This window comes from Palaemon carinicauda, chromosome 19 (assembly GCF_036898095.1).
Source record: "Palaemon carinicauda isolate YSFRI2023 chromosome 19, ASM3689809v2, whole genome shotgun sequence".
Classification (NCBI taxonomy): domain Eukaryota; kingdom Metazoa; phylum Arthropoda; class Malacostraca; order Decapoda; family Palaemonidae; genus Palaemon; species Palaemon carinicauda.
In genome coordinates this window covers 3,211,911-3,222,601 of record NC_090743.1, presented here as the reverse complement: position 1 = coordinate 3,222,601, position 10,691 = coordinate 3,211,911, and positions in this window count along the sequence as shown.

Here is a 10,691-nt window from a genome sequence, read left to right as displayed (position 1 = left end):
TAATGACTGTTGTAGATTGTTCGCCCATTCCAGCCAGGCACTGACAGCTCTTGCCACCCATTATCTGGTTTGGCCGGAAGGTCTAGGACTCTAGGCAATCTGCAATGACAACAGTCATAATATGATATACTGTCAGCATCACTGGACTGACTGGTTAATTCCCCTTGACTCTATTAAAGCCTGCAAGGACTCAATTTCAGAGATGGACAATGAAGCATAGTGAATAATATGATCATTCTTGTGAATAAGATCAAGGAGACTATGCGAGACAAAAGGGTCTTGTCGAAGGAGAGTTTGACAAAATAATATCCAAGGAAAAGTACTTAATATTTCACAAATGATGAATAACATCTTGAAGTCATTTTAAAAAGTAATTTCCAAGCTATTCTAAGTATTTTAGATATAAATAGTTGTATCCTTTTTACATAATTATTTGATTTCTCTCCAACTTTAGTAAAATCTGGGATTGGGGGACTATCCGAGTTTGTACTCCTTACATGTAAGACTAATAATTATGATTAATGGGTTTGTAAATTCTTGAATGTCCTAATTTTTATTAGGCTTAAGGATATGTCATAATGAAACTGGTCCATTCTAGTAATAAAAACTCTAACTTTTTAATTGAAAGTTATATGTTAAGACTAAAGTGATTGCATAAATTCATAATGTATTGATATGTCAAATGTCCTGACTTACATTTGGTGGGTACCAATCATTTTAAGACAATTAAGGCAAGATTACCATATAGATAACAGTTCAAGCCTTGGCATTGGCTAATCTTAATTTTTTTATTGCTTATTCAGTACTTCTCATAAAGTTTATTTTCTTTCCTCAATGGGCTGCTTTCCCTGGTTGGGATCAATCTGCTGCTATGGAAGTGCAAGGTGAATGCATAATTACTTCAAGGTCAGTCTGTAGGGCATTGTCCTGTTCGATAGGGTAATGTCACTGTCCCTTGCCCCTGCCATTCATGAGTGGCCCTTATACAGCCTTTAAAATGAGATAATATAACAATATCCATCATAAACATAGACAAATTGTAAAATCATGGTTGATCAAACTTTACAAAGCCTATCAAATCATAGGAAACGGTTTTTGAAACGAAGCAAAAAATCTATTTTTGGGCTCAAGCCATGTCGTCCTGATGGAAGTTCCTTAAAGTAGCTTCCTAAGGGATATGTGCTACAATGATATTCCCAGAGAATTTTTCCTTTAGGTATCCAGAATTCTAACTCCTGGCGTGAATATCCTTAAATTTTCTCTCAAGGATATCGCATAATATCAGAGGACGTATTCTTGACACTCCACATAACCATCTGCACCCCTAATAGCGTTTACGCTTCGAGGGGGGTGTGGCAGAATAGAAGGGGAGCCGTATCAAGGTTAACCCCGTTCTCGTACTACTATTGAGTATGACAACAGCGCCATCTCCAAGATGGCGGACATTCCTTATTTTGTAGCGATTTCCCTCGGTGGTGTTCCCTGTTGATCTAACTTTTCCGATCGTTTTCAAGGATTATAATTATGCTTTCTCCATCTTCTTCCGCGTCTGGAAAGTTGAGTATCAGGTCTTTACAATGAGTATATTTTAGCTCCTGTTTCACAGCGAATTAGAGTAATTTATTGTGCCTAGGAGCTAGGCCTGTTACTGGAAACGCCATGGGCGATGTTGTTCGTTAGGCATGTGTTATTTAGTTAGTAGAACGACTTTCCGGTTTTAAATAGCATTAATTAGTTAATTAATTATGTAAGCTATTTAGGCAAATTATACTTGTAAAGCTATTTATAATGTGCATAATTTCCTTTTCTATGTCGATTGTATCGTTAGAGTTTCGGTGATTTAGGTAACCGAGATCTCGTCTCGCCTAGGTAACCTAACTTAAGCGTTTTATTATACGTTCAGAAATTTCCCCGGTTACCCTCGTGTATTGTTTTTCAATTCAAGTGGAGATAGATATGAAACATTACACGTCTCCATGGAGATTTAAGGGTAATCTCTCCTTCCCTCTGAGCGTAGCTTCAGGCTACAACCCTAGTGGGTTGTGCCCTGAATTTTATCCAGGCATGACTAGCCTAGGGTTTTTCTGTCTCATCCCTTAACTGCAGGTTGTGGTATACCAGCAGGTTTTGGGATTCAGTCAGAATCTCAGAGTATTTAGTCTTGTGTCAGCAACCAGCCGGCAGGGTGAATGGGTTGTAGGATACCATCATTCCCCTGCCGGCCAGGCTGCCGACATTGGAGGCTAGGAAAGATCTTAGAAGAATTTACATTTATGATCAGAGATATGGAACCATTGCCCTGTTGAATTTTTCATAATTCTGACTATCCTTTGTATTCAGATATTCCTAAACATACCAGTCTGCATGTAGTAACCTACTATAGTCAATTCTTTTTATTGAGGCAGATTTGTACCGACTTGCAGGGGTGCCCTTTTAGCTCGGAAAAGTTTCCTGATCGCTGATTGGTTGTGCAAGATAATTCTAACCAATCAGATAGCAGGAAACTTTTTCCAGCTAAAAGGGCACCACTGCTTGTCAGTGCAAATGCGTCTCATTAAAGAAAATTGAGTATAGGTATGCAGTTGATTCTGAAAGTCTTGCCTTCTCCATCATAAGGTTCAACACCACAGTATTCTATAAGTTTTTAGATAGTTGTGACCAGATTGTGGAATAACCTTCCTAATTAAGTAGTTGAATCTGTGGAACTTCAGAGGTTCGAACTTGCAGCAATTGCAAATGTGTTTATGTTGAACAGGTTGACATAAATCTCTCTTCATAGTTTATATATGACAGATCTATTTTAATGTTGTTACTAATCTAATAATATTTATTTTTCATTTTTAATTCATTACTTTTCGGACTTTGTATGTTTATTTCCTCCTTTCCTCTCCTCACTGATAGAGCCCTAATGCTTAATTATAACAGCCTGCTTTTATTTGGGTTGTATCGTGGCTTTAATAATAATAGTAATAAAAAGAAGGATTCAACCAGTATGCATATTTCACTTAATTAATTCGCACAACCTTTGGTTGATAATTTGATCTGACTCAGAACAAGGGTAAGACTCCTTAACCCTGTCTGGCTACTATAGTAAAATAAGGATTCTGAGTGAAGTGAAAAATCTATTTTTGGGTGAGATAGCCATGTCCTCCTTAGGAAGCTACTGAAGGAACCTTCCATCAGGACGACATGGCTTGAGCTCAAAAATGAGGATTAATTTTATTCATGATTATGTAAAATTTATTTTCATTAAATCCTGAAAAGAATTATCAATCCTGACATACATTACACATCAATAGATATAAATACTTAAGGTAACAGATTTAGCCACACGTGAAATGTGGTTCTAAGGCTATCAGGAATGGTAGCATTGTGCTTGAAGTGCCGTCATACTTAATATCATTATTATTATTATTATTATTATTATTAATCCTTGCTAAGCTACAACCCTAGTTGGAAAAGCAGGATACTATAAGCCCAAGCGCTCCAACAGGGAAAATAGCCTAGTGAGGAAAGGAAATAAGGAAAACTACAAGAAAATTTTAAGAACAATAATAACATTGAAATAAATCTCATATGTAAACTATAAAAACTTGAAAATAACAAGAGAATATATATTCAAAATAACAAGAATAAGAGAAACAAGATAGAATAGTTTGCCCGAGTGTACCTTCAAGCAAGAGATCTCTAACTCAAGGCAGTGGAAGACCATGGTACAGAGGCTATGGCATTACCCAAAACTAGAGAACAATGGTTTGATTTTGGAGTGTCCTCTTAGAAGAGTTGCTTACCATAGCTAAAGGGTCCTTTTATATATCTATAGACGTTTTCATAATTTAAACAACCAACAGAGAATTTCTAGACTCTCTCTGCAGCACAAATCCTATGACTAAAACTGGGTTGTATGTACTGGATTTCTGTCAGCAGTTTATTATTATTATCAATTGCTAAACTACAACCCTAGTTGGAAAAGCAGAATGCTATTAGCCCAGGGGCTCCAACAGGGAAAATAGCCCAGTGAGGAAAGGAAACTAGGAAAAAATAAATATTTAAAAAATAATATTAAAATAAATATCTCCTATGTAAACTATTAAAACTTTAACAAAACATGAGGAAGAGGAATTAGATAGAATAGTGTGCCCGAGTGTACCCTCAAGCAAGAGAACTCTAACCCAAGATAGTGGAAGATCATGGTACAGAGGCTATGGCACTACAATGCCTTAAGACATTTGTAGATTATCAGACACGGGCTCTTGCAGTACTGAATCCCGTAATTAAAGCAGTTTTTTTTTATTGAGACGGATGAACTGTTGTAAATCGAGTTTGGAACCAATCAAAGCGATGGTAATGACAAAGTATACGCTGTTACTCTTCTTAGAATGATATATTGTTAATTTATTCTCATCATTTATTTATTTCCTTATTTCCTTTCCTCACTGGGCTATTTTTCCCTGTTGGAGCCCTTGGGCTTATAGCATCTTGCTTTTCCAACTAGGGTTGTAGCTTGGGTAGTAATAATGATAATAATGAGCTGTTGTAAATCGAGTTTAGTCAATCAAACCGATGGTAATGACAAAGTATACGCTGTTACTCTTTTTAGAATGATATATTGTTAATTCTCATCATTTATTTATTTCCTTATTTCCTTTCCTCACTGGGCTATTTTTCCCTGTTGGAGCCCTTGGGTTTATAGCATCTTGCTTTTCCAACTAGGGTTGTAGCTTGGGTAGTAATAATGATAATAATGAGCTGTTGTAAATCGAGTTTGTAACCAATCAAAACGATGGTAATGACAAAGTATACGCTGTTACTCTTTTAAGAATGATATATTGTTAATTTATTCTCATCATTTATTTATTTCCTTATTTCCTTTCCTCCCTGGGCTATTTTTCCCTGTTGGAGCCCTTGGGTTTATAGCATCTTGCTTTTCCAACTAGGGTTGTAGCTTGGGTAGTAATAATGATAATAATGAGCTGTTGTAAATCGAGTTTGTAACCAATCAAAACGATGGTAATGACAAAGTATACGCTGTTACTCTTTTTAGAATGATATATTGTTAATTTATTCTCATCATTTATTTATTTCCTTATTTTCTTTCCTCACTGGGCTATTTTTCCCTGTTGGAGCCCTTGGGCTTACAGCATCTTGCTTTTCCAACTAGGGTTGTAGCTTGGGTAGTAATAATGATAATAATGAGCTGTTGTAAATCGAGTTTGTAACCAATCAAAACGATGGTAATGACAAAGTATACGCTGTTACTCTTTTAAGAATGATATATTGTTAATTTATTCTCATCATTTATTTATTTCCTTATTTCCTTTCCTCCCTGGGCTATTTTTCCCTGTTGGAGCCCTTGGGTTTATAGCATCTTGCTTTTCCAACTAGGGTTGTAGCTTGGGTAGTAATAATGATAATAATGAGCTGTTGTAAATCGAGTTTGTAACCAATCAAAACGATGGTAATGACAAAGTATACGCTGTTACTCTTTTTAGAATGATATATTGTTAATTTATTCTCATCATTTATTTATTTCCTTATTTCCTTTCCTCACTGGGCTATTTTTCCCTGTTGGAGCCCTTGGGTTTATAGCATCTTGCTTTTCCAACTAGGGTTGTAGCTTGGGTAGTAATAATGATAATAATGAGCTGTTGTAAATCGAGTTTGTAACCAATCAAAACGATGGTAATGACAAAGTATACGCTGTTACTCTTTTTAGAATGATATATTGTTAATTTATTCTCATCATTTATTTATTTCCTTATTTCCTCTCCTCACTTGTTCTATTTTTCCCTGTTGGAGCCCTTGGACTTATGCTGTTACTCTTTTTAGAATATATTGTTAATTTATTCTCATCATTTATTTATTTCCTTATTTCCTTTCCTCACTGGGCTATTTTTCCCTGTTTTGAGCCCTTGGGCTTATAGCATCTTGCTTTTCCAACTAGGGTTGTAGCTTGGCTAGTAATAATGATAATAATAATAATAATAGTGAGGTGTAGCAAAGAATAGTAAACGAGTAGACCAATCTACTTTTAAGAATAACGTAGCCCATGGGTTCCTGCCTAGAGAACTGCCTTTGAAAATATAAAAAATAAAAATGCTTTTCCTAAGTATTTAACAAATGACATCCCATATTTTGAAAATAAATATATACTTATTTGATAAGATTTATAATCAAGTTAGTATAAGTAATACTTTCAATTATTTTTACATATTTATTTCTTGTTGTTCAAATTGTAGACAAATTTTTGATCAGTGATTATTTGTTCCTCTCTTCTATAGGCTATTTTATGATTAATGGGTTTGTGAAATTCTTGAATGTCCTAATTTTAATTAGGCATAATAATTCATCATATGTAATGTGTACAAAGATTGAGCTTCGAATATATATATGTATATATATATATATATATATATATATATATATATATATATATATATATATATATATATATATATATATATCATATTCATAATTAAATGTTACTTGTAAAAGCCTATTGGTAAATTGGATGTAATTCTACTTCTCTAATTTTATACTATTACTATCTAGGCCCTTTTAGTTACTTGAATAGGGAAAAGGTTATATTACCTTGGTTAGCTATAAACTATTTCAGTTGTTGATTTGGCACAAAGTATTATATAATGGCTTGAGCAGGTTGCGTGGCTCTTTGGCCAGATATGCCCTTTTCGCAATGATGCTACTATAGTTTTATAATAAAGTCCTGAATTGCTACCAAAAATTCGACCCTAGAATATTGCAGACCACTCTTGTGACGGGTACTTTCCCTCATTTCTATGTCGTTCGTAGGTCCAGATTGCTTGGAAGATACATCCAAGGGGGCTCTTTGACTCATTGTCTAACTCCAAGGTACATGCAGTGTGTTCTCGTTTTTGCAGCTGCTCCGCACCAGAGGTGCAGCTGCCCATGTCATTCTTTTCTTACTGAAGGTAATCTTTCTAGCCAGATTCTCTAGCTTACGGTACAACCAAGTCAAACTAAGCCCAGGACTCAGAAGGAGGTGCAGTTGCTCATCCCTAAAAGCGTGATTGCCATGACCAAAAAATAGTCCCTCATGGAACTGAAAGAAAGAGTTTTTAGTGGTAGAGAAAGGTTTTTATAGCAGTAAGTCCCAGTGAGTAGAAGGGACTGGGAGGGGAGTGGAGAATTTCTCTGGACTGGGAGGGGAGTGTAGAATTTCTAGTTAGAGAAAAAAGGAGCAGTTATAAGTCTTAACAATTTATCTCTGCTCAAGGAGGAGGTGAGATTGTGGGCCTAAGGTGGGATTGAAAAGATTCTAGACAGGCAGGAGGATTTAAAAAAGTTTAGACTCTGGACACAAGGTGGAAATTATGAGAATGATTTCTTCTAGGGGCAGAGAGTCAATTTGGTGGGTAAAGGATGGGTTGGGGAAGGTTTCGGGAGGGAGAAGTTTGGGAAGGTATCGGTGTTGGTAGGATAGGGTTAATTGGATCAGGAACGATAGCTGGGTAGGGAACGGTGGTAGCTTGATGGACGGGCCTGGGACGAGGGACTCTGCTGCGATGGTGCTGCTACTGCTGCTGTAGTTGGTGGGATAGTCATCGCTGCCTCAATCCTTTAAAAGCGCTCTAAGCACCACCTATTCCTGGCTCAATGTGAAAGGGCACTGTTGAGACACTTAGGAAAGGTCTCCTTCCCTTCCTTGTGTGCATCTATGCAGGTCTGTGAGGGATGTTTTCGGCTGCAGACACCATAGACCCTGGGGCTCCTGCAGTCATCTTTATGGTGACCAAAGCATTTGCAGTTAAAGCCCATAAGAGGTTCAGGTGAGAACTCTTGAATGGGTGAAGATACCTTAAAATCCATGGTTCAGGGACAGTGAGATGGGCCCAATGAAGATGACAGTGACCTTCTTTGTGGGCACATCTCGGCTTTTCGTGCATTGTTCTGCGTCGGTGATGTTGCTGCAGTTGGTGATGAATTCAAGGGGCATCTTGACTGGCTAGGTGCAGACCACAGCTTTCCTCAATCTCTTCGCATGGTCCAGGTACATCAGGGAGGATTCCATCTGAAGAAGGCTGCCATTGTTTTGGTCTTTTCGGGTGATTATTAGGTCACCATATAGGTTGGCTCTGACTGTGATCTAAAGCTTGGGGTTTATGGTTGCAATGTCGGCTACTGCTGCATAAGACGGGACATCTCCTGTGGCTGGCAGCTTAAACTCGGAAGTTATTATTATTATTATTATTATTATTACTATCCAAGCTACAACCCTAGTTGGAAAAGCAAGATGCTATAAGCCCAGGGGCTCCAACAGGGAAAAATAGCCCAGTGAGGAAAGGAAAAAAGGAAATAAATAAATGAAGAGAACAAATTAACAATAAATCATTCTAAAATAAGTAACAACGTCAAAACAGACATGTCATATATAAACTATTAACAACATTAAAAACAAATATGTCATAAATAAACTATAAAAAGACTCATGTCCGCCTGGTCAACAAAAAAGCATTTGCTCCAACTTTGAACTTTTGAAGTTCTACTGATTCAACCACCCGATTAGGAAGATCGTTCCACAACTTGGTAACAGCTGGAATAAAACTTCTAGAGTACTGCGTAGTATTGAGCCTCTTGATGGAGAAGGCCTGGCTATTAGAATTAACTGCCTGCCTAGTATTACGAACAGGATAGAATTGTCCAGGGAGATCTGAATGTAAAGGATGGTCAGAGTTATGAAAAATCTTATGCAACATGCATAATGAACTAATTGAACGACGGTGCCAGAGATTAATATCTAGATCAGGAATAAGAAATTTAATAGACCGTAAGTTTCTGTCCAACAAATTAAGATGAGAATCAGCAGCTGAAGACCAGACAGGAGAACAATACTCAAAACAAGTTAGAATGAAAGAATTAAAACACTTCTTCAGAATAGATTGATCACCGAAAATCTTGAAAGACTTTCTCAATAAGCCTATTTTTTGTGCAATTGAAGAAGACACAGACCTTATATGTTTCTCAAAAGTAAATTTACTGTCGAGAATCACACCTAAAATTTTGAAAGAGTCATACATATTTAAAGAAACATTATCAATACTGAGATCCGGATGTTGAGGAGCCACCGTCCTTGACCTACTTACAATCATACTTTGAGTTTTGTTAGGATTCAACTTCATACCCCATAATTTGCACCATGCACTAATTCCAGCTAAATCTCTATCAAGGGATTCACCAACCCTAGATCTACATTCAGGGGATGGAATTGATGCAAAAAGAGTAGCATCATCTGCATATGCAACAAGCTTGTTTTCTAGGCCAAACCACATGTCATGTGTATATAGTATGAAAAGTAATGGGCCAAGAACACTACCCTGTGGAACACCGGATATCACATTCCTATAATCACTATGGTGCCCATCAACAACAACTCTTTGAGATCTATTACTTAAAAAATCAATAATAATGCTAAGAAACGACCCACCCACTCCCAACTGTTTCAGTTTGAAAACAAGGGCCTCATGATTAACACGGTCAAAGGCAGCACTAAAATCAAGGCCAATCATACGAACTTCTCGACCACAATCAAGGGATTTCTGTACAGCATTGGAGATTGTAAGAAGGGCATCACATGCTCCAAGGCCTTTACGAAAACCAAATTGCAAACTAGGGAGTATATGATTACCTTCAGCAAACCTATTAAGACGTTTTACCAGAAGACGTTCAAAAACTTTAGATAATATTGGAGTTATGGAAATTGGGCGGTAATCAGTGGGACTTGAGCTACCACAAACACATTTACATAGAGGAGTAACATTACCAATTCTCCAACTAGTGCTAAAAGCTCCTCTTCTTGCTAACTTGCGCAAAATAACAGATAACTTTGGAGCTAAGAAATCTGCTGTCTTTATAAAAAACAAAGGAAAAATACCATTTGGGTCTACACCTCCATAAGCATCAAGGTCCACCAACAGAGCTTTAATCTCACGAGATCGAAAAGCTAAACTAGTTAGTTTAGCCTCAGGAAAACAGGAATGAGGAAGTTCAAGTTTTTCATTACTCTGTTTACTGTCAAAAACATCAGCCAAAAGGGTTGCCTTTTCCTTTGGACAGTGAGTGACTGAGCCATCTGGTTTAAGTAAAGGAGGAACTGTTGCATCTACACCAAAGAGTGCAGATTTAAGGGTAGACCACCATTTATGTTCCTGAGTTGTACCAGAAAGTGTTTCTTTTATGGTTAAATTGTACTCCTTTTCAGTTGAGGCATAAACTCTCTGAGCAAAATCTCGAAGCTGTGTATAGTTGTTCCAGGTCAAATCTGATCTGTTACCCTTCCAAAAATGATAGGCCTCCTGTTTCTCCAAATAAGCACGTCTACAATCATCATTGAACCACGGTTTGTTCTTCACTCGGTACCTTAGCACACGAGAAGGGATACGCCTATCAATTATGTTGACTAGATTCTCATTCAAAGGGACAACAGGATCTACACTATTATATAATTGTGACCAATTCAAGCACAAAAGATCATGTAAAATACCATTCCAGTCTGCTTGGGATTTCATATAAATTTTACAAGAATATGATATATCAGGGACAGGCTGCTCAGTCTTCACTATTAATGAAATCAAGGCATGATCAGATGTCCCGACTGGAGAACCAACCCTACTAGTTATAACGCCAGGGGAGTCAGTGTATACGAGGTCTAAGCA